Source organism: Eleutherodactylus coqui, chromosome 1 (assembly GCF_035609145.1).
Source record: "Eleutherodactylus coqui strain aEleCoq1 chromosome 1, aEleCoq1.hap1, whole genome shotgun sequence".
Classification (NCBI taxonomy): domain Eukaryota; kingdom Metazoa; phylum Chordata; class Amphibia; order Anura; family Eleutherodactylidae; genus Eleutherodactylus; species Eleutherodactylus coqui.
This window is the reverse complement of record NC_089837.1, coordinates 531,395,137-531,419,845: the sequence shown is the minus strand read 5'-3', so window position 1 is coordinate 531,419,845 and position 24,709 is coordinate 531,395,137. Positions and strand designations below refer to the sequence as shown.

General features: G+C 50.7%; 1 protein-coding gene across 3 annotated transcripts in view; it reads right to left on the bottom strand.

The window, feature by feature from the left end:
* The window catches only part of LOC136591074 (uncharacterized), a 38,135-nt gene extending 31,716 nt beyond the window's left edge, over nucleotides 1-6,419 (bottom strand). Inside the window, exon 1 of one of the 3 annotated variants that reach the window (XM_066588472.1) lies at nucleotides 6,306-6,419. The gene's annotated coding sequence lies outside the window, so the exon portion shown is untranslated. Of the gene's footprint in view, nucleotides 1-2,157; nucleotides 2,262-5,338; nucleotides 5,468-6,305 lie in introns of those variants that run through there. The other 2 variants (XM_066588471.1, XM_066588470.1) reach the window with 2 other exon arrangements.
* Between the last annotated feature and the right edge of the window lie 18,290 nt (nucleotides 6,420-24,709).

The window sequence follows — 24,709 nt, the reverse complement described above, 5'->3', positions numbered from 1 at the left end:
TCAGACCCGGATACACAGTGCCCCAATCTACCGGGCCGCTCGTTATGGATCAGACCCGGATACACAGTGCCCCAATCTACCGGGCCGCTCGTTACGGATCAGACCCGGATACACAGTGCCCCAATCTACCGGGCCGCTCGTTACAGATCAGACCGGGATACACAGTACCCCAATCTACCAGGCCGCTCGTTACGGATCAGACCCGGATACACAGTGCCCCAATCTACCGGACCGCTCGTTACGGATAAGACCCGGATACACAGTGCCCCAATCTACCGGGCCGATCGTTACGGATCAGACCCGGATACACAGTGCCCCGATCTACCGGGCCGCTCGTTACGGATCAGACCCGGATACACAGTGCCCCAATCTACTGGGCCGCTCGTTACGGATCAGACCCGGATACACAGTGCCCCAATCTACCGGGCCGCTCGTTACGGATCAGACCCGGATACACAGTGCCCCAATCTACTGGGCCGCTCGTTACGGATCAGACCCAGATACACAGTGCCCCAATCTACCGGGCTGCTCGTTACGTATCAGACCTGGATACACAGTGCCCCAATCTACCGGGCCGCTCGTTACGGATCAGACCTGGATATACAGTGCCCCAATCTACCGGGCCGCTCGTTACAGATCAGACCCGGATACACAGGGCCCCAATCTACCGGGCCGCTCGTTACGGATCAGACCCGGATACACAGTGCCCCAATCTACCGGACCGCTCGTTACGGATCAGACCCTGATACACAGTGCCCCAATCTACCGGGCCGCTCATTACGGATCAGACCCAGATACACAGTGCCCCAATCTACCGGACCGCTCGTTACGTATCAGACCCGGATACACAGTGCCCCAAGCTACCGGGCCGCTCGTTACGGATCAGACCCGGATACACAGTGCCCCAATCTACCGGGCCGCTCGTTACTGATCAGACCCGGATACACAGTGCCTCAATCTACCGGACCGCTCGTTACGGATCAGACCCGGATACACAGTGCCCCAATCTACCAGGCCGCTCGTTACGGATCAGACCCGGATACACAGTGCCCCAAGCTACCGGGCCGCTCGTTACTGATCAGACCCGGATACACAGTGCCCCAATCTACCGGGCCGCTCGTTACGGATCAGACCCGGATACACAGGGCCCCAATCTACCGGGCCGCTCGTTACGGATCAGACCCGGATACACAGTGCCCCAATCTACCGGGCCGCTCGTTATGGATCAGACCCGGATACACAGTGCCCCAATCTACCGGGCCGCTCGTTACGGATCAGACCTGGATACACAGTGCCCCAATGTACCGGACCGCTCGTTACGGATCAGACCCGGATACACAGTGCCCCAATCTACCGGGCCGCTCGTTACGGATCAGACCCGGATACACAGTGCCCCAATCTACCGGGCCGCTCGTTACTGATCAGACCCGGATACACAGTGCCCCAATCTACCGGACCGCTCGTTACGGATCAGACCCGGATACACAGGGCCCCAATCTACCGGGCCGATCGTTACGGATCAGACCCGGATACACAGTGCCCCAATATACCGGACCGGTCGTTACGGATCAGACCCGGATACACAGTGCCCCAATCTACCGGACCGCTCGTTACGGATCAGACCCGGATACAAAGTGCCCCCATCTACCGGACCGCTCGTTATGGATCAGACCCGGATACACAGTGCCCCAATCTACCGGGTCGCTCGTTATGGATGCGGCCATGCCAAACATGCTTTTGTTCTTTTAAACAAATTGGGGGAAAATGCAAAAATGAAGAGTTTTTTTATTACTTTTTTAGTTTTTTATAGCACACCCCACTATACCCGCATGTGCCAGACTGCCCCAGGAAGGGCAATGAAGGAGCAAGAAGGGGGTATGTAAGGGGAGGCAGTGGCCCCGCCCCCGGTACCTGCGGACAGGTGAGCACTCCATGCAGGCGCCGGTCCAGCCATCGCTGTAGCACTGTGCAGGCGAGGAGGCATAGGGCAGGGCGCCATGCTGAAGACCCGGCCGGGACATTCTGCCTCCTGGTGGCTCCCAATAGCCGGAGCCTCCCCGTGACCCGCGCGGAGGGCCCCAATGCTGAGGGCGGCTCCTGACCCGCCGGCGCCCCCGGCCCTCCATGGCCACATATGGTAACAGAGGGATGACTGACCTGCGGGCCGCCATGTGCGGGTATAGCGCCGTGTGATGGCCGCCTCCTCCTCCGCCGCATCACACCAGTCCGTCCGGTTTGGGACTCACTGCACCAGGCAGAGGATTCCCCCGACACCCGCCGCCCTGACAACTCGGGGAGCCCGGCAACCGGCTCCAACAACACGCCCGCCCCTCTCGGGAATGCCATGTATTGCTCGCTGTTATCAGCCATATAAGCCGGGAGGGGCGGCTGTAGGACAGGTGAACACATGGGGCTTATTTACTAAAGCAGGACCTGAAGCCCATGCCCTCTGTGCCCCATCACTAACGCCGCCGCCATCGCCGGGGATCCGCAGACCTCCGCAGGTTAGGGTTACCGTAAGCCAAAAAATGCAACAAATCTTTGGCGCAATTCCTGGCAATTTGGTGCGATTGTTGGCGCAACTCACAGCGCCCCATTTTTGGACGAGTTGTGGAAACTTTGAGCGCTCTGCAGGCCAATGAATCACAGGAGGCGGGACCATCGAGTCCAGAGCCTAATTAGCATAAACATCCGCCATTCACACGATGGGGAGCTGCGTGTGGCGGAAAAACTGCGCTGCTGTTCGGGCGCGAGAGAGATCGCAGCCACCCTAAGGCCGGCTGTCCACGAATGGATTTTCCGCTGCGTTGCCCGCAGCTTTTAGGTTCTATTGAGCCCAATAGCTCAGGGCACACAGCGCGGTATTCCGCACTGTGAATTCACCCGTCCTCACCCGCGGCATGCTCTATTTGCCGCGGGTGTACGCACGGACGGCTTCCATTACAGTCAATGGAAGCCATCCGTTCACGCTATCTCCCGCTGTAACACAGCGGAAGATAGCATGAAAACGCTTTCCTGCCTACCGCCGTCGCGTCATATGACGGTGGGCGGGGAAGCGTCATGTGGAAGCGAAAACACCGGATCCGCTGGTAAGTTTGGGGTCTCTGGGGGGCGCCGCGACGGAATATTCCGCGGCAGAGCCCGTCACGCTCGTGTGAAGCTCTGCCGCGGGAGCTGCTGACGAATCAGCGCCAATCAGCCCTATCTAATAGACAGGCTGACCGCGAAGAATCGGCCGCCGCAAGTGGAGAGTCGCAGTGATTCGTGGACCGGGGCCTAAAGTCCTAGTTGGGCTGAACAGCAAGCTTTAAATGTCCTGATGTAAGCTCCTGTTAGTCCCTGTGGGGATGAAGGGATTCCCCAGGGGTTTCCTTCATTGCTGGGGACACCCTTCGTCTTAGCAGGGCTGGAGGGAATCCCAAGGGATTCCTGCATAGCCTGAAGAGAGAGAGGGCGGGGCTAGAGGGACATCACAGGGATTCCCCCATAGCAGGGAGAGGGTGGGGCTAGAGAGAGGGCGGAGCTAGAGGGAACACCCCCAAGAGATTCCTCCATTGCAGTGAAAAAGAGAGAGTGGGGCTAGAGAGAATGCCCCAAGGGATTCCCCCATAGCAGATAGGGTGGGACTAGAGGAACACCACAGGGATTCCCCAATAGCAGGGTGGGGGTGGGACTCCATGCTGTGGAGAGAAGGGTTACCTGTGGGATGTAATTACACTGACTGTATTATGCCGCTACTGGGTAGTTTAAGGGCTAAAAGGCACAATGAGAGTCGGTGTACTTACCTCCCGCAGGTAACCCTCCTGCTACAGGGAATCCCTCGTTCTCCATTTGCGGTCCGGCTGGCATCGCCTCCCTAGGCGTCTATGGCTACTCCTGCGGGTCCGCTCCTTTCTTTCTGCGCAGCGGGGATTTCAGCTGCTGACTTCCAGGTCTTGTTCTTCGGAGGTGCGACTTTTGTGCGCAGCTAGAATCCCTTCATTGGTTCTAATAGCCACGATATTTTGGCGCGCCAACATCGCAACGCAAGGACGCTCGTGTGGATAAACCCTAAGAGCGCCCACAAGCACAGAGAGGACTCGTTCCCACGGCGTGAGCACAGGTGAGGCCACAACGCTCTGACGCACATTCCGCGGCTCCTGCGTGTTCGTGCTGCCACAACGCTCTTACATTCCGCGGCTCCTGCGTGTTCGTGCACCCGTGTATCACGTGTTCGCGCACGCAAGAAAATTACTCCCAATCACATTGATTTTGCGCATTTATGTGCAGCACACACGGTTTTTCTGCAGATGTTGTGCGCATTTAGGCCCAATGTCCACGGGCGGATTTGATTTGCGGATGCCACACGGGAAAAAAGAAATCGCAGCACGCTGCATTTTTTTCGCTTGCACATGCATTGCGGATCTGTAGGCGGATCCTGGCAGGGAGGAGGAGGAAGGCGGGCACTTTGGGCGTGCGTTTTTTTTTCCGCGTGGACGATCCACAGTGCATCCGCAGAAATTCCGCTTAGGCAGCAAAACCGCTGACCAGTTTGTGATTGCACTTATTGTTGCGCAGTATGTGCGTTTTTTCCGCGGGATGACGAGCGTTTAAATCCACGGCGCTTTTTAAGTATTTCCGGCGTGTTCAGATGCGTTTTTTGCTGCATACATGGAGGCCTATGGACAGAAAAAGGCGCGGAAACGTGCAAAGAATTGACATGCTGCGTCTTTAAAAACCGCGCCGCAACAACATGTCCGCACTGTGAGAACTTTTTGCCTAAACACATTACCCTTAGCCCCCACTGTAAACGCAGCGGTTTGTCCGTCCGCGGCAAATCCGTGATGAATCGGCCGTGTGAACGCAGCCTTAGGGCTACTTCAGATTTGCGCATTCGCAACTATGCTCGCCGTTATGTAGTGTAGTTGCACATAGAAAAAGAGGGGGGTCGGACTATTCAACGCGAGTTTGAAAAAAAAGGCGGGGCGATGGGTCCTGCGGTAACTCCACGTAATATCAGCGGGCGAGAACGGCGCTAGTGAAAACGAAAGCTCCGAAGCAATGGTTTTGGTTCGCCCCGCTGTGCGGCCGTGATTATCGCGCCTGTGTGCCGACGCCCTCGGATATACGCACCAACAAAGGCTTTGGGGATTGAACATATGTGGCAAATACGTCTGTCCGTGCGTATCTGCTGTGTACTGCGCATCTTACACGCCTGAGCAGAGACGTGGGCGGCGCGGGCATCCAACAACGGGCACAGGACCGACACAGATCGGTCTTCATCTACTAGAGAAAGCCGACTCTGGGAACGGCTCCGACTACCGAGCAGCAGCTTCCGATATCAGAACCAGCGGCTCACCTGCGTGCAGCGGGCGCTCCTGCCGCCAGTCCGTGAAGCACGTGCGGAGCTGCTGGTCCTGGCAGCAGACAATAGACTTCAAGAAGAGGGGGGATAGCAGCTTCTTCACACAACTTCCTGTATTACAACGAGACCCGCGGTGAACCGCCCCGTCCGCAGCGGCCGCTCCGGCAACAACTTCTGCTTTTGTCAAAGCTGACTGCAACAAGGAAACACAATGCAGAAGCAGAGCATCCGGACGCCCCTGGCCGCCGCCATCACCATCAGCCAAGTGTCCGCTCGAGGGTTAAAGTCCTGAACGACCTTCAGCAGATTGTGGATCTCCAGGAACAAACAGAAGTGAAGAACAAACCCCCAACTACTGCGAATCTAAGGAAAAACAGCAGTTAGAACTGAACGCGGTAATGGGAAACAGGAAGGTAGTCAGTAAGAGATCAGACAAGGGGGGTAAGACAGCGGCGCTGGATGTCAACTGCCCCTCCATGTGCTGAACGACGACCTGAGCGCGAGCCCACCGGCCCAGGGCAAGCAAAATAAAGCATGTTATTACAGGAGCGTGGAGTCATCTCCGAGGCGCGTTATCTACGCTCTGTGGTTCCGCCCGCAGTATCAGCGATGGCCTCCTTGCATGAGAGGCCGAGCGCCGGGGGGTAACGCTCATCAGGGCGGATATTTTTTTGTTGAAACATTATTTTTTTTCTACAGATTCCTGGAGCCGCGATGGGGTCCGACCTCACCCCCGGATAACTTGTATATAGCATACCTCATGACCCGCCATACGGGGAGCGGTCGGGGCTCGGCATTATCTGGCCAATGGTGGAACTAGTTGTTGATTATCTCACGGCATAATCTGCGTTTGCAGCCCCTTAAAGGGGCGGTCCCACCGCGGAAAGCCAATTTTTCCCATTAATGCGCTGCAGAGTAACAGCATCACAAACTACAGTGTTAGAATCCATATTCTGCTCACCTTCTTATTCCTTATCTTCTCCTTGTAAAGCTGACCTGAAGAATATTTCAAAGCTGTCTCCGCTGGGTAGTTCCCATGATGCACTGCTCTCCCTTTCCTCAGCGTGCGCGCTCCCGATGACGCCGGTCACATGACTGGAAGACCAACATCATTATAGAGACGCACGCTGTGATGAGGAGAGCGATATCGGGCTGTGGGTGACGGCTGACATCGCTCTCTCCCTCTGCGAGTCCCGTAATCTCACTGCTTTCAATGGAGCCGGCAGCCGCCCCGCCCGTTCACAGCAATGAGAGGGCAGTGTGATCTCCTGCTAGAGCTGTGACAGCTGTGGTGGGAGATTCCTTCATGTCCCCTCATCACTGAACACTGGGACACCGCTGTCACATCATTGTCACATCACATCACCAATAATTGCCCCAGCAGTAATAGTGACCCCCCAATAATTGCCCCAGTAATAATAATAACCCCCAATAATTGCCCCAGTAATAATATTAACCCCCAATAATTGCCCCAGTAGTAATAGTGACCCCCCAATAATTGCCCCAGTAATAATAACCCCCAATAGTTGCCCCAGCAGTAATAGGAACACCCAAATAGCTGCCCCAGTAATAATAACCCCCAATAGTTGCCCCAGTAGTAATGGTGACATCCCCTCCCTGACACCCCACCTCCCAGCTGGAGTAGTAATGGTGACAGCCCCGGTATTATTGTATCTTGATGCCACCGGAAGCTAGGGGTTTGACAGGGCTTCCATGCAGGAATGCCCCTGTCACGCCCCTAGCTCCTGATTGGTTGCATTCCGCAAGGACCTGGAAGCTGCGCGTCAACATACAATAATAGCCATACAGGCGGCCGGCGCTTGCAATAATGTCCTGGGCCATGCAGCGGCTCTGAGCGGTGTGCGTGGCCCACCACCAGCGCTGACGTGGGGACGGCCGGCTGTCTCCAGTGGCTTCTGCCACACAGCTTGAGGAGCCGCATGGAGCCTACCAGCGCTCGTCTGCCGACCGCCGGCTGTGTGTACTGCCTTGTAAAGAGGCACAACACCGACAGTGCCCCACTTACAAGCACAGCAAGTGGGACGTTACAGCCGGCGGGGGAGAAGAAGAAGCTGCAGCAGGGAACCTGTGGAGCCTGGGAGAGGAGCCGGGAGTGCATACCTATAGACGGATGCCAGCGGGGATGACGAGCAGCTGCTGCAAAGCACCGACCACACACAGCTGCATCGGGAACCACACAGAACCGCCGGGGAGCTTGCCACAGTAATGGCAGCAGAGAGCAGCTTCAATCACGGCCCGGAGGCACGAATTCACAAAGATACTCTGCTGCCAGGACCTGCAGGGGAGCCGTTGCTGCAGCCAATCAGCATCAGGGGGCGTCACCCCCTGTCAGTCTTGACTCCACCAGGACTTCCTGGTAGCGTCAAGATACAATAATACCGACAGCCCCCCTCCTCCTCCCCCGGTGCGACAAATTACTGTGACAGCCCCGCCGCCCAAGTGACAAATTACTGTGACAGCCCCGCCGCCCAAGTGACAAATTACTTTGACAGCCCCCCACCAACCCAGTGCGACAAAACATAAACAGTCACATACATAGGCCCCCCATCAGGGGCGTAACTATAGAGGATGCAGGGGATGCAGTTGCACCCGGGCCCAGGACCTTAGGGGGCCCATATGGTCTCTCTCCTCCATATAGGGAGCCCAGTACTATGAGTAAAGCATTATAGTTGGGGGCCCCGTTACAGGTTTTGCACTGGGGTCCGGGAGCTTCAAGTTACGCCTCTGCCCCCATCCCAAACTTACCCTTCAGCTGAGGACGGTCGGCAGGTGGAAGCCACTGTTCTTCTTCCTCTTTCAGGTTGGAACAGTCAGGAAGAGCCGTGGGGTGAGCAGACTGCGCATGCGCGCTCCAAAGAGGCGCATTTACGGGGCCCGAAGAGCAGGCAAACGATACTGCGCCTGCGCGAGAAGAAGAGGAGCCACTGCTGGATTTGTCGTATCCAAGGACGGCGGACAGGTAAATACAGGGGGTGGGGCACCCGATCAGGTGAGTATATATCTTTACACAGCAGACAGTATATTACACAGTGCTCTGTCATGGCCTACAGAGGTATATAGATGCACTTATCACCGACGGACAACCCTTTAAAATAACATTCAGATTCCGTTTGTAGACTTGTGATTGAGAGGGGGGAGGGGCATATATTAATTTCTCTATATAGGAAACTCAATTTGGGTAACAGCATCTGACGTGCCAACAGTTGCCATCCCATGCAAACAATCAGAGCCATGCCTGTGGGGGCGCTAGTGAGAGCCAAACGTTCCTGCACTGAGGGAAGACTATAGAGTCTCAGAAAGTGAAAGAATGGAGGAAAGAAGGTATAAGAGATGGATGCTGGAAAGAGCAAGGAGAAGGGTCCGATCAGCGAATAGAACCGACCGATCAGGGGACCAACAGGCCAATAAACAATTGGGTAGACAGTTTTTCTTCGGCATACAGAGTTCAGAAGAATTGAAAAAATATTTTTTCCATACCTCCCCATCTGGAAACAAGATAAAGACGTTACAGTCTATCATAGAGGGGGGTGCACAGTGCGTGCGGAGCGTGGGGGGGGGGCGATATGGAGCGTGGGGGCTGGGGGGGCGATGTGGAGCGTGGGGGCTGCTAAAAAAGCTACATGGAACGGAAAGAAAAACTGTAACACTAAGAATGTTATCTACAATATCGTATGCCCGCAGTGCGCCAAAGTTTATACAGGGTGTACCGCGAGGAAACTAAAAACCAGGATCATGGAACATATTAGAGATACCGGTAATAAAAACAGTAACAGCTCGGCACGGACAGACACTTCTTGGTTCGCCATGATGGTGATCTCGATTCATGCATGTTCCAGGGGGTAGAGGTGGTGAGAGGTATAAGAAGAAAGTCCTAAAGAGAGAGGCATGCTGGATCCTCAAGTATCCTAGAGGCATGAAGAAGAAAACTGATCTATTGTGTATATATTAGAAGGAGGGAGAGAAAGGAAGGAAGAGGAGAAGAAGGAGAAGGGAAGGAAGGAAGAGGAGAAGAAGGAGAAGGGAAGGAAGGAAGAGGAGAAGAAGGAGAAGGGAAGGAAGGAAGAGGAGAAGAAGGAGAAGGGAAGGAAGAGGAGAAGAAGGAGAAGGGAAGGAAGGAAGAGGAGAAGAAGGGAAGGAAGGAAGAGGAGAAGAAGGGAAGGAAGGAAGAGGAGAAGAAGGAGAAGGGAAGGAAGGAAGAGGAGAAGAAGGAGAAGGGAAGGAAGGAAGAGGAGAAGGGAAGGAAGGAAGAGGAGAAGAAGGAGAAGGGAAGGAAGGAAGAGGAGAAGAAGGAGAAGGGAAGGAAGGAAGAGGAGAAGAAGGAGAAGGGAAGGAAGGAAGAGGAGAAGAAGGAGAAGGGAAGGAAGGAAGAGGAGAAGAAGGAGAAGGGAAGGAAGGAAGAGGAGAAGAAGGAGAAGGGAAGGAAGGAAGAGGAGAAGAAGGAGAAGGGAAGGAAGGAAGAGGAGAAGAAGGAGAAGGGAAGGAAGGAAGAGGAGAAGAAGGAGAAGGGAAGGAAGGAAGAGGAGAAAAAGGAGAAGGGAAGGAAGGAAGAGGAGAAAAAGGAGAAGGGAAGGAAGGAAGAAGAGAAAAAGGAGAAGGGAAGGAAGGAATAGGAGAAAAAGGAGAAGGGAAGGAAGGAAGAGGAGAAAAAGGAAAGGAAGAAGAGAAAAGGGAGAAGGAAATGAAGGAAGAGGAGAAGAAGGAGAAGGGGAGAGAAAGGGAAAGGAGAAAAAGGAGAAGGGAAGAGAAAGGAGAAAAAGAAAAATAATTTTTTGTTGCGTTTTTGCAGTGGTATGATGGTGTCATTTCCTCCTGGTAGCGGCGGGATGCCGTGGACTGGCCTGTTACACCAATGAGGTCTTATATTGGTCCAATTAGGGGAAATCACCTTTCTATACTTATTCAAGATAATGGCAGGTTTTAGGCTGTTTCGTATAGATGCTTATGCAGAAGAGGTGTCTCCATGAGGAAAGGGAAGTGTCTGACACGGCCGGTCACTATCAACAACCAAAGACATTCAGCTGGTTTTATTCTTTTGTAGTCAGCTTTGACAAAGGCAGAAGTCGCTGCGGACGAGGCGGTTACCTTTATGTCTTCTGTTCTGAGCATGAATTTATAGTAAAGAAAGAAGTTGTGTGAAGAAGCCGGCAACTCATTCCTTTTCTTGAAGTATACCGAACAATATCCCTCAGTCCGCACGCAAGCAAGATCCTTCTCAAAATCATACACGACAGACTGAGATCAGTAGTTGAAGCGGCGCCCCCTGCTGCGCAGGCAGGAGTCCGGTGAGGACGCGGCACCCGACGCCATATTGTAAACCTGCGATGGACCATGGAAAAAGCAGGAGCATACCAAAAGAATATCTACATGTGCTTCATCGGCCATGACAAGCTATGGCGCCCCCTACAAGAGCTGGGCTATCGGCACATCTAGTCAGGCTGATAAAATCACTTTATACCAATCAGGAAGCCCCTGTGAGAACACAGTATGGGGACACAGATTGGTTTGGGATCGGCAGAGGCCTCCGACAGGGCTGCATTCTCTTAACCTGCTTGTTTAGCTTATATGCGGAAGTGATCATGTGGAAAATGGACCGAGACGGATTGGAAACCGGGGTGAGAATAGGTGGCAGAAACATCAACAATCTCCGTTATGCGGATGGCTCAACTCTGCTGGCAGAAACAGAAGCCGGTCTGAAGCCGCTGATATAGAAGATTAAAGCTGAAAGTGATAAAATGGGCCTCTGCCTGAGTGTAAGGAAGACGAAAATTATGGCAACTGCAAAAAATGGCCAAATTCAAATCAGAATGGACCAGGATGGATAATCTATGCCAGAGATAAAACATAGGAGAGCACTGGGGCGAAGTGCGAGTCTAAACATGGACAAATCTGTAAAAGTAGGGATATCAGTATAACAACTAAACACAGCCCGGTAACCGGTCTCAGGTTCTCTCTCTCTCTCTCTCTCTTTATTTGGGGCTCACTCCTCTCTCATCTCTGGAACATACACTCTCAGGGAACCTCTCTTCTTCCTCCATTCTTCACCACATGAGGGTTGAAGGTACCCCCATGTGGCTGGCACTCTCTCTCTCCAGAACCCAGAAGAAATGGAGTCTGAGAACTCTGCAGAATGGACTCCTTTCCCACTCTCACACACTCCTATTTATATCCACACTCCTACTACGTGACAAGGCAAATTGATATATTGCAAGCATCACCCACACTTTTGCAGACACTTAACTCCTCACTTGCTGCAGCTGTGTAATACACAAGGTAATGCAGCAAAAAGACAAGACACATTTGCACAGCTCACCAACACAAGACATTACATGTATGACAGGAGGGGGCCAGGAGTAGATGTACTGGGCCACTACAGTTCCCCCTACTTAAAAATAAGCCAACCCCGGCGACTCCGAAACAGAGTGTAAGATCCAGAGTCAGACTATCTTCAGTGTGTAACTTTCATTTCCCTTGTGGGGCCTTTGCGCAGTCACGAAGTGTGCAAGGCAAAACCCATAAACACCACTGAGACTAACGGTGAATGGCGCTTTCTGAGTCAGCCAAAAAAGAAATATGGGCTCCCCTCACCAGCAGTATCTCCCAGTGTTGCAGGGAGATCTGAAATTCAACAGGAGCTCCGTCCTCAAACCGCCGACGGCAAACGGCTAAATTGCATATAAAGAAAAATAGGAGTGGAGGGGAGCTGCTACCGCTAAAAAAATGTCATTCTTTATTGAGTAAAAAAAAGCATCCAGCTCACAGGTTCGCGCTGAACGTGTTTCGGCTATAGTAGCCTTTATCAACAGCTATGAGGTATGGAATACACAAGACATTTATCGACCAAATACAAATTAAAATCAAAGGAGCAATACCTGTGTGTGCCAGCTTGTCAGGAGGAGAGATGGCTGAGGATGGTGTGGAGGGTGTGTTCAGGAGTTAATTACACCACATGTTGGAACCAGCATGCAGAGATTTGTTACAAAAAGGTTTAAAACAGACAAACAGAGGAACAGAATGTATGTGGATATCTGGAAAATGGTAATTGAGTACATCTATACAGTGAGAAATAAGTGAGAAATTTAAAGGGAAAAGGAATCTGGGAGGCAAAAATTCCAACAAAGCAAAAGTTCATAAAAAAATAAATAAATTTTTTTTTTTTTTAATACATACTCTTAGATCTCATAGATATATAGTTACATAAATTATATCTGTATAATAATAAAACGATTGCAGGATATATGAGTTCACCAAAATCTACAGAGCAGAAGTCAAGAAAAAATAAAGAAATAAAAAAAATTTTTTTGAATACATCCTCTTAGATCTCATAGATATATAGTTACATAAATTGTCTCTGCATAGTAATAAAACGATTTCTGAGTCTAGCTTTTTTGATTATGACAACATGTAAGGAATAGGACTTGCCAGTACATTTAGGATTTTCTACTAGGCTGAACAGATATCAGGAACACTAGTATAGCTATGGAGCACATATATGACTCTTCTCTCCACAGACAAAAGGAATGAGACAAGTGGAATGACCATCACTTTCTCGGTAAAGAACTGAAACATTCTGCTACTAAACCACAGAATAGAGACGGGTGACTGGCAGGAAAATCAAGATACGAGTGGAATGACCATCACTCTCCCTGAAAAAGTAGTAGTCTATGGTATAGTCAGTAGCTTACATCTATACCCCTATCCGTGACCAAAGAACAAGGTGAAAGGAAGGCTCCACCTACTGGGACAGACTAGACGAAGGGCAAACACTGAGACAGCACGTGGGGACACGAGACCTCCTGTCATACACATAAATCATGCATACCATGCACACAGTTTGACTCACACGGGGCATATTTGAATTAAGCATCACTTTATACTAAGACTATTAGAGCAGAACATAACAAACGCAGTGAAATAAACTTCCTCCTGCACAGAACCTGAGCATTGCAAACAATATATGAAAAACATTAAGTGCATGACTATGTAAAAGGGAAATAACTTTGGATCCTTTTATAAGTAGGGGGCTTAACTGGGAAAAACAGCAACAGTCTCTTACAAAAAAGGACGAGGGTCTATTACTCATGGGTACTTGCACCACGGAGCCTTCTGACGAACTGTGCCGCTGAATTTGGCTGACTTCCTCGTCACCCTCAGATGTTGCAAAACTGGTGGTGCAAGAAGAGACTTGTACGGAACTCCCTTCTGAGGATGAGGTGTCTTGAACAGTGATCGAGGACGTAGCGGGTCTCCTCAGAGGTGGCTGCAGGGATGGGCTGGGAACAGCCTGACGTTCTCCCATCAAGTGAAAAGCAAAGTTGTAGTCTCATGAAGGACCTTAAAAGTTCATGATGTAGTTCCTCACCACTGAATTACGATTGTGGATAAGTATCAACGGAGGGTATTCCGCCTGGGTGGTACCATTGTCTCTCCTGAAAAGGTAGAGGGGATGCGAGGATTCTGTAGCATCCCCGATGGCCACGTCAGGTAGCGGAACAGTAGTAGACAACCTTATAAGCTGGGGATCCTCTTTCCAGTATAAAGGTTGACTCCTAGAAGACCGTCCGGCTGCAACATCTGAGGTATGGCAGAGCCGTAGGTGTCTGCGCACTGGATCCATCTTGTCCAGGTGAAGTCTGGTGACTGATTTACATAAGAAGTCTGCAGCCGCAGTTAACTCCTCCCCTTGGGGGCGGTCTTCAGGTTGGCATCAAGTCCTGCTGATGGGAGTAGTCCTCCCCCCCTACTTCGCGCTCAATCAGGGCGCGGTCCTTTTGGCGCTAAATGTCTGGCGGGCAAATTCTGGCGGGAATGGGGGAGAGAGACAAGAGTAATGGCCAATGGGCGCCATTTTCAGCAGTTTTGGCGGGAACATGAAGCACAAACATTTGTAATTTTCTGGAACGCTATCCAACTATGCACATTTTCTTTTTGGGTAGTACCTCAGCGGTATCGCAGGCAGGAGGTTGCGGCACAGAGGATGCTATCCTATTCGTGATGCAAAGAAGTATGCTACTGCAGTGTTGAGGAGCTGGGAGGGTAGAGTGGTCATTTGACACGGCGGCACTTACCAGGCTCCCTCCTGGAGGGACACACGTAGTCTCAGCCAGAGCAGCACTGGGCCTCTTCCGCACACCCCTAGGAGAGGGATGCCCAATAAACTGGAGAATAGGGATAGCGAATGTCACGGGTGACACCACTGTTCCGTTACCCACTGGTATGACCCACGGCAGTAAATAAATGGAAGTAACGTACCTCCGGTCCCTGGCAACAGTCAGGGCCTGCCAAAAACTTTACTGGAACAACTTCTTGTATACAAGGCACAAATGATAATGATTTGCAGAGCAGATATTAGACAGACTTGAGAGTACCTCCACCTGGTGATCCCAAACTTCAGGACAGCCGGATGTGAAAATCAAATGGGTGTACCTCTACGAGGTGATCCCCGACTTCAGGATGGCTACGTAGGAAAAGATGAGTAAAGAGTACCTCTGCACTAGGCCTTTGAAGTGGCACCTGCTTCCACGTTGTAGTTTTAGTAGAACACTCAGTTCAGCAGCCTTTTATTGCAGCAATTCAGCACTATTCACACTGTTGTAAGAGGCATCACAGGGTATATGCCAAAACAATACCTGGCGGTCTGGCCACTAAAGCCCCATTTAGACGGAACGAATGTCAGGCAAATGATGCTTGACACTTGTCCCTGCATACACTCGCTGTGGCCAGCAGGGGAGCGAGGAGGCTGCAGGAGATATCTATCCTCGCTCTCCCCTGCCCCTCTCCATTGACTTAACACAACAACCGTTCAGTACTGACCGACTGCTATGTACACTGAGCGATCAGTTCATCGCCCATCGTATATGCAGCAAAAACAATGGACGATGATCTGATCGCTCAGTGTACATAGCAGCCATTCAGTACTGAATGGTCGCTATCTTAAGTCAATGGAGAGGGGCTGGGTAACGCAAGGATAGAAATCTCCTGCAGCCGCCCCGCCCCCTGCTGGTCGCTCTGTGAGCCAGCCACCGACACTAGCTCCTCTGCAGGAGCACCAAAGCAAGTATGTGCGGGACGAGTGTCGGGCATCGTTTGCCCAGCACTCATCCTGTCTAAGTGGACCATTAATAACACAGGATCTTCGATCCCAGCTATCAGGCCTCTTGCTATGGGCGCTTTCACACGACAGTTTTTATGTTCAGATTTTCTCTCCACTTCTGCTTTTGGCTCACAAAAAACTGAACATAAAAAATGTTGTGTGAAAGCACCCTAATGCATCAACATATCAAACTCCATTACATTGCAGGATTTTCCTGTCGAGATCTAACCTGCCCTCATCCCAGAGTCTCTTCCAGGCTTGAGGGGGTCAGCAGCCATGAATGTGGCAGGAATCAGTCGTTTTCTTTTCTTCTTACTTCGCCCACACAGGTGTTCTCTCTAATTAGTTTAGTACAGAGGTTCCCAAACTATGCTCTGCGGAGTGTTTAGGGCTCCGCAAGCGATAGTCAGGTGCTCCGACCAAGGGTCTACGTGGTGAGCAGATGACGGCTGCTCACGACTGTACTGATTACCAGCGGGGTGCCGCAGCTCCCCGCTGGTAATCACGCTGTGACGCTGATTCCGGTGCACACTTTGATGTCAGTGTGCAGCCAGGATCCTCCTCCCCTGAGTCCTGTTCTCCTTAGTTACAAAGCAGGAGACAAGGGAGAAAACATTTCAGGCACACACACTGATGTCAGTGTACGCCCGGGATCAGCGCTGAGCTGAGGAAGAGCGGCGCTGGCTACAAGGAGGGGGTAAGTATATGGGTTGGGGGGGGGGATAATATTACTGGAGCATTGTGGGGGTTAATATTACTGAAGAGGTTAATATTACTGAGGCTACTGTGGGGTTAATATTACTGAGGGGGATTAATATTACTGTGGCTACTGTGGGGTTAATATTACTGTGGGGTTAATATTACTGAGGGGGATTAATATTACTGTGGGGTTAATATTACTGTAGGGTTATTATTATTACTTAGGCCACTGTGGGGAGTCACTATTACTACTGGGACCACTGTGGGGGGTCACTATTACTACTGGGACCACTGTGGGGAATGCTATTATTACTGGGGACACTGTGGGGGTCACTATTACTACTGGGGCTCATGTGGGGGGTCACTATTACTACTGGGGCCACTGTGGGGAATGCTATTACCACTGGGGCCACTGTGGGGGTCACAATTACTACTGAGGCCACTGTGGGGAATGCTATTACTACTGGAGCCACTGTGTGGGTCACTATTACTTCTGGGGCCACTGTGGGGTTCACTATTACTGCTGAGGCCACTGTGGGGGTCACTATTACAACTGGGGCCACTGTGGGGGTCACTATTAATACTAAGGCCACTGTGGGAGGTCACTATTAATACTGAGGCCACTGTGGAGGTCACTATTACTACTGGGGCCACTGTGGGAGGTCACTATTACTGCTGGTGCCACTGTGGGGTCACTATTAGTACTAAGGCCACTGTGGGGTCATTATTACTACTGGGGCCACTGTAGGGGTCACTATTACTACTCGGTCCACTGTAGGAGGTCACTATTACTACTGGGGCCACTGTGGGGTCACTATTACTACTAGGGCCACTGTAAGGGTTACTATTACTACTGAGGCCGCAATAGGGGTCACTCTCACTACTGAGGCCGCAATACGGGTCATTCGGGGCAGATTTGCTGTGGAATTCACAGTAGCTGTAGCAGCAAAGTGGAAGAGATTTTGAAAATGTTGGGGGTCACTATTACTACTGAGGCCACAATAGGGGTCAATATTACTACTGAGGCCGCAATAGGGGTCAATATTACTACTGAGGCCACAATAATGGTCAATATTACTACTGAGGCCGCAATAGGGGGTCACTCTTACTACTGAGACCACTGTGGGGGGTCACTATTACTACTGAGGCCACTGTGGGGGACACTTTTACTACTGGGGCCACTGTGAGGCACACTATTACTACTGAGGAGGCAATAGGGGTCACTATTACTACTGGGGCCACCAATATAGAGAGTCACTATTACTACACGGGGCAGATTTGCTGTGGAATTCACAGTAGCTGTAGCAGCAAAGTGGATGAGATTTTGAAAATGTGGGTGGTCACTATTACTACTCAGGCCACTGAAGGGGACACAATTACTACTGGGGCCACTGTGAGGCACACTATTACTACTGAGGCCGCAAAAGGGGTCGCTATTACTACTGAGGCCGCAATAGGGGTCACTATTACTACTGGGGCCACTGTGGGGAATGCTATTACACTGGGGCCACTGTGGGGGTCACTATTACTACTGGGGCCCATGTGGGGGGTCACTATTACTACTGGGGTCACTGTGGGGAATGCCATTACCACTGGGGTCACTATTACTACTGAGGCCACTGTGGGGGACACTATTACTACTCGGGCCACTGTAAGGCACACTATTACTACTGGGGCCACAATAGGGGTCACTATTACTACTGGGGACCATGTAGGGGGTCACTATTACTACTGGGGTCACTGTGGGGAACGCTATTACCACTGGGGCCACTGTGGGGTCAAGTGGCACCTGCTTCCACGTTGTAGTTTTAGTAGAACACTCAATTCAGCAGCCTTTTATTGCAGCAATTCAGCACTATTCATACTGTTGTAAGAGGCATCACAGGGTATATGCCAAAACAATACCTGGCAGTCTGGCCACTAAAGCCCCATTTAGACGGAACGAATGTCAGGCACATGATGCTTGACACTTGTCCCTGCATACACTCGCTGTGGCCAGCAGGGGAGCGAGGAGGCTGCAGGAGATATCTATCCTCGCTCTCCCCTGCCCCTCTCCATTGACTTAACACAAAAACCGTTCAGTACTGACCGACTGCTATTTACACTGAGCGATCAGTTCATCGCCCATCGTATATGCAGCAAAAACAATGGACGATGATCTGATCGCTGATCGCTCAGTGTACATAGCAGCCATTCAGTACTGAATGGTCGCTATCTTAAGTCAATGGAGAGGGGCTGGGTAACGCAAGGATAGAAATCTCCTGCAGCCGCCCCGCCCCCTGCTGGCCGCTCTGTGAGCCAGCCAGTGACACTAGCTCCTCTGCAGGAGCACTGCAGCAAGTATGTGCGGGACGAGTGTCGGGCATCGTTTGCCCAGCACTCATCCTGTCTAAGTGGACCATTAATAACACAGGATCTTCGATCCCAGCTATCAGGCCTCTTACTAAGGGCGCCTTCACACGACAGTTTTTATGTTCAGATTTTCTCTCCACTTCTGCTTTTGGCTCACAAAAAACTGAACATAAAAAATGTTGTGTGAAAGCACCCTAATGCATCAACATATCAAACTCCATTACATTGCAGGATTTTCCTGTCGAGATCTAACCTGCCCTCATCCCAGAGTCTCTTCCAGGCTTGAGGGAGTCAGCAGCCATGAGTGTGGCAGGAATCAGTCGTTTTCTTTTCTTCTTACTTCGCCCACACAGGTGTTCTCTCTAATTAGTTTAGTACAGAGGTTCCCAAACTATGCTCTGCGGAGTGTTTAGGGCTCCGCAAGCGATAGTCAGGTGCTCCGACCAAGGGTCTACGTGGTGAGCAGATGACGGCTGCTCACGACTGTACTGATTACCAGCGGGGTGCCGCAGCTCCCCGCTGGTAATCACGCTGTGACGCTGATTCCGGTGCACACTTTGATGTCAGTGTGCAGCCAGGATCCTCCTCCCCTGAGTCCTGTTCTCCTTAGTTACAAAGCAGGAGACAAGGGAGAAAACATTTCAGGCACACACACTGATGTCAGTGCACGCCCGGGATCAGCGCTGAGCTGAGGAAGAGCGGCGCTGGCTACAAGGAGGGGGTAAGTATATGGGTTGGGGGGGGGATAATATTACTGGAGCATTGTGGGGGTTAATATTACTGAAGAGGTTAATATTACTAAGGCTACTGTAGGGTTAATATTACTGAGGGGGATTAATATTACTGTGGCTACTGTGGGGTTAATATTACTGTGGGGTTAATATTACTGAGGGGGATTAATATTACTGTGGGGTTAATATTACTGTAGGGTTATTATTATTACTTAGGCCACTGTGGGGAGTCACTATTACTACTGGGGCCACTGTGGGGGGTCACTATTACTACTGGGACCACTGTGGGGAATGCTATTATTACTGGGGACACTGTGGGGGTCACTATTACTACTGGGGCTCATGTGGGGGGTCACTATTACTACTGGGGCCACTGTGGGGAATGCTATTACCACTGGGGCCACTGTGGGGGTCACAATTACTACTGAGGCCACTGTGGGGAATGCTATTACTACTGGAGCCACTGTGTGGGTCACTATTACTTCTGGGGCCACTGTGGGGTTCACTATTACTGCTGAGGCCACTGTGGGGGTCACTATTACAACTGGGGCCACTGTGGGGGTCACTATTAATACTAAGGCCACTGTGGGAGGTCACTATTAATACTGAGGCCACTGTGGAGGTCACTATTACTACTGGGGCCACTGTGGGAGGTCACTATTACTGCTGGTGCCACTGTGGGGTCACTATTAGTACTAAGGCCACTGTGGGGTCATTATTACTACTGGGGCCACTGTAGGGGTCACTATTACTACTCGGTCCACTGTAGGAGGTCACTATTACTACTGGGGCCACTGTGGGGTCACTATTACTACTAGGGCCACTGTAAGGGTTACTATTACTACTGAGGCCGCAATAGGGGTCACTCTCACTACTGAGGCCGCAATACGGGTCATTCGGGGCAGATTTGCTGTGGAATTCACAGTAGCTGTAGCAGCAAAGTGGAAGAGATTTTGAAAATGTTGGGGGTCACTATTACTACTGAGGCCACTGAGGAGGACACTATTACTACTGAGGCAGCAATAGAGGTCACTAATATTACTGAGGCCGCAATAGGGGTCATTATTACTACTGGGGCCACTGTGGGGAATGCTATTACCACTGGTGCCACTGTGGGGGTCACTATTACTACTGGGGCCACTGTGGGGAAGGCTGTTACTACTGGAGCCACTGTGTGGGTCACTATTACTGCTGAGGCCACTGTGGGTGTCACTGTTACTACTGGGGCCACTGTGGGATATGCTATTACTACTGGAGCCACTGTGGGGACACTTACTACTGGGGCCACTGTGGAGGACACTATTACTACTGGGGGCCACTGTGGGGACACTATTGCTACTGGGGCCACTGTGGGGAATGCTATTACTACTTGGGCCACTGTGGGGGTCACTATTAATACCTAGGCCACTGTAGGGGACACTATTATTACTGGGGCCACTGTGGGAGGTCACTATTACTACTGGAGCATCTGTAAGGGTCACTGATACTACTCGGGCCACTGTGGGGGACACTATTACTACTAAGGCTACTGTAGGGGACACTATTACTACTGAGGACGCAATAGGGGTCAATATTACTACTGAGGCCACAATAGGGGTCAATATTACTACTGAGGCCGCAATAGGGGTCAATATTACTACTGATGCCACAATAATGGTCAATATTACTACTGAGGCCGCAATAGGGGGTCACTCTTACTACTGAGACCACTGTGGGGGGTCACTATTACTACTGAGGCCACTGTGGGGGACACTTTTACTACTGGGGCCACTGTGAGGCACACTATTACTACTGAGGAGGCAATAGGGGTCACTATTACTACTGGGGCCACCAATATAGAGAGTCACTATTACTACACGGGGCAGATTTGCTGTGGAATTCACAGTAGCTGTAGCAGCAAAGTGGATGAGATTTTGAAAATGTGGGTGGTCACTATTACTACTGAGGCCACTGAAGGGGACACAATTACTACTGGGGCCACTGTGAGGCACACTATTACTACTGAGGCCGCAAAAGGGGTCGCTATTACTACTGAGGCCGCAATACGGGTCACTATTACTACTGGGGCCACTGTGGGGAATGCTATTACACTGGGGCCACTGTGGGGGTCACTATTACTACTGGGGCCCATGTGGGGGGTCACTATTACTACTGGGGTCACTGTGGGGAATGCCATTACCACTGGGGCCACTGTAGGGGCCACTATTACTACTCGGGCCACTGCGGGGAATGCTATTACTACTGCTGCCACTGTGTGGGTCACTATTACTGCTGAGGCCACTGTGGGGGTCACTATTACTACTGGGGCATCTGTAGGGGTCAATAATAGTACTCGGGTCACTGTGGGGGTCACTCTCACTACTGAAACTACTGTGGGGGGGGGGGTCACTATTACTACTGAGGCCACTGTGGTGGGCACTATTACTACTGGGGCCACTGTGAGGCACACTATTACTACTGAGGCCGCAATACGGGTCACTATTACTACTGAATCCGCAATAGGGGTCACTATTACTACTGGGGCCACCAATATAGAGAGTCACTATTACTACATGGGGCAGATTTGCTGTGGAATTCACAGTAGCTGTAGCAGCAAAGTGGATGAGATTTTGAAATTGTGTGGGGTCACTATTACTACTGAGGCCACTGTGGGGGACACTATTACTACTCGGGCCACTGTAAGGCACACTATTACTACTGAGGCCACAATATGGGTCACTATTACTACTGAAGCCGCAATAGGGGTCACTCTTACTACTGAGACCACTGTGGGGAGTCCCCATTACTACTGAGGCCACGGGGCAGATTTGCTGTGGAATTCACAGTAGCTGTAGCAGCAAAGTGGATGATATTTGAAAATCACCTACATGCTGTAGAAAAAATCTGCACAAAACCCGTATGAATACGATTTTTTTTAATGTCCCTGTCCTTTTTATAACGACAAAGGTAAAAATTATATGTCATGATAAACCACGCCTCTAATCCCTCCCCCGACACCAAAAAGGGCTCTCTGGCTAAAAAAGTTTGGGAACCACTGGTTTAGCAGAATGACCACCTTAGAGGCTTCTGCTGGCCACTCTGCTAACTGCACTGTCACAATATCTGTCTCTCCCCTGTTTCTGTGGGAGGGATGTCACTGACAATGACTATATCTATATATATATATATATATATATATATATATATATATATATATATATGTACATACACACACATATACATACACACTCCTAGGGGAGGGATATGACTGAAATAAGTATGTGTGTATATAAATATATATATATATATATATATATATATATATACACATGGGTCTTCGGATCTATTTCACTTAAGCCTGAAGAAGAACCCTGAGAGGTTGGAAAGCTCGCTATAACATCATGTATTTTTGTTAACCATTAAAGGGTCTTATATCTAAAAGATTACTTGGTTTCTCTTGCTTAAACCCCCCCCCCCCCTCCTCCATAGAGGTCAGCAACACACTTTACTGTAGAACACGTGGTAGAACGTTTCACCCCAGCAATGGTGGTTGCCCGCACACAGCCTGAAAGTAACACAAGTGTTGGCCAATATCTTGTCTGACACTGATGGATGAATATGTATTCCTCGGATGTCGGTTCAAGCTTACATATTTGTAACTTGCAGGCCTGTCTGTGTGCACATGTTCGGCCATTCCTGAGGACCCACCTCACTTACATATTTCCAGCGTGTTTGGTGCTGTAATGTAGGTGACGTGTCTTTTGGTATCTGTTGTGGGTACCCCAACTCGCAGAGAGGAGGACAATGTGACTCCTTTGTAGTAGTCTCTATAGCCGAAGTACCTGCAGCTTTGTTTTCTCAGTGATGTCGGTTCTAGTATGTTATGGATCTGTGTCACTGTCCCTCTCTAACAGGCACAGAGTTTCGAGGACACGTCTCAAGCTGTCTCCTCACTCTTTTGTCGTCTTCCTCTCCTGGCAATGCAGTCTCTCTTAAGGCTCAGTACCACTGGTATGGCTCTCCAGCTTGCAGCTCTCTATGATCTCAGGTCTTCCAGATCTCCCAACTGATCTCTGCAGCCAATAGGGAGTAACATACAACACTCCAAAGAAAAATACCCAAACTGCAGTAATGTATGACGGCCAGTAGAGGTCACCCTTATACCACCCAAATTACATAACTGTAGGAACCATAACGGAGCTCATTACAGCACAAACTCAAACCTGGGCTCCCTCCTTGCAAGAACCATAACAATAATGTTTAGAGTCAGACTGAGGAGCCAGGGGACTGCAGTTGAAGTGTTCAGGGCTCCCTGATGGTATTAGGGACCCCAGGATGGTTCAAGGATGAATGGTCTGAGGAGGGTGCAGGATTGTCCAGCCAGATGGGAGCAGGCTATAAGTTCCTGCCACCACCGGGTACCTCTTGGTCACAGTGGGTTTTGCTGGGCCGGTACATAGAGGCAGACATGGCTTGGGTTGGCTGTCAATGAACCCCCGGAATGTGTAGTTTGGAGTTCAGACTTAATTCTGGTGCCACAACTAGGCTTTAAATTAATTTCTTACTTCCTGTGTGCAGTGCTCTCTCGTTGAGGCGGAGTAGTGTGGAGCAGAAGAACCTGTGGATTCTGCCAGACGCCTTAGCAGTGTGCCCATCTTACGGGGTTACTCGGACACATCCAGTATCGGTTCAGGCATGCCGCCTCCTCTTAGAGGGAAAGCAAAATAAAACATCAGGTGGCAGCAACCGTAACGGAAACACATGTACGCTATTCGCACCGGCTATCATTATTGAACATAGCTATAGGAACGATAGGGGGCCCCACTGTATCACCGAAGCTGCAGAATTACAGATATGCATAGGTTATAGAACAAAACTTACACTGAATAACCCCTTTATTGGAGCCCTTGCCCCTTTTATAGAGTCCCCAACCCTTAATTAGAATGGCGTGATCGAAGAAAACCTCCAGCGAAAGAGGATCCTGTCGACGGAAACAACTCATCACTGAAAGGGGTCGGAGGAGGATGTCAGGAATCGTTCTGACCAACAGGCTGCACAGTCAGCTGAATACAACGCTGGGGCTCCAACTAACGTGTCTGAACGCACAACTCGCCGTTCCTCCGCACGGATGGTATAACAGCAGACGACCAGTTCCAGCGCCATTGTGTCTAAGAGGAACAGAAAGACCCCAGCGGGTAAAAGAGCGCAAAACTTGTATCACTGAGCAGCGGAGAAACATCTCCTGGTCAGATGATCCAGATTTGTGTTGCTGATGGGAGGTCAGAATTTGGCACAAGCAGCATAAATCGCTGACCCCTTCCTGTCAGCTGGTCAGAACATGTCAGCACCGCCATCTAATCTGCAGCGACTACAAGAAGCTTCCTGTCCGCAGGGGCCGATATTCCTGCAGGACGATTCAATCACTTGCTGCGGTTCTGAAGGCTGAAACAGGTCCAACATTCTACCAGTTGAGGGGTAATAAAGGGGCCGTCA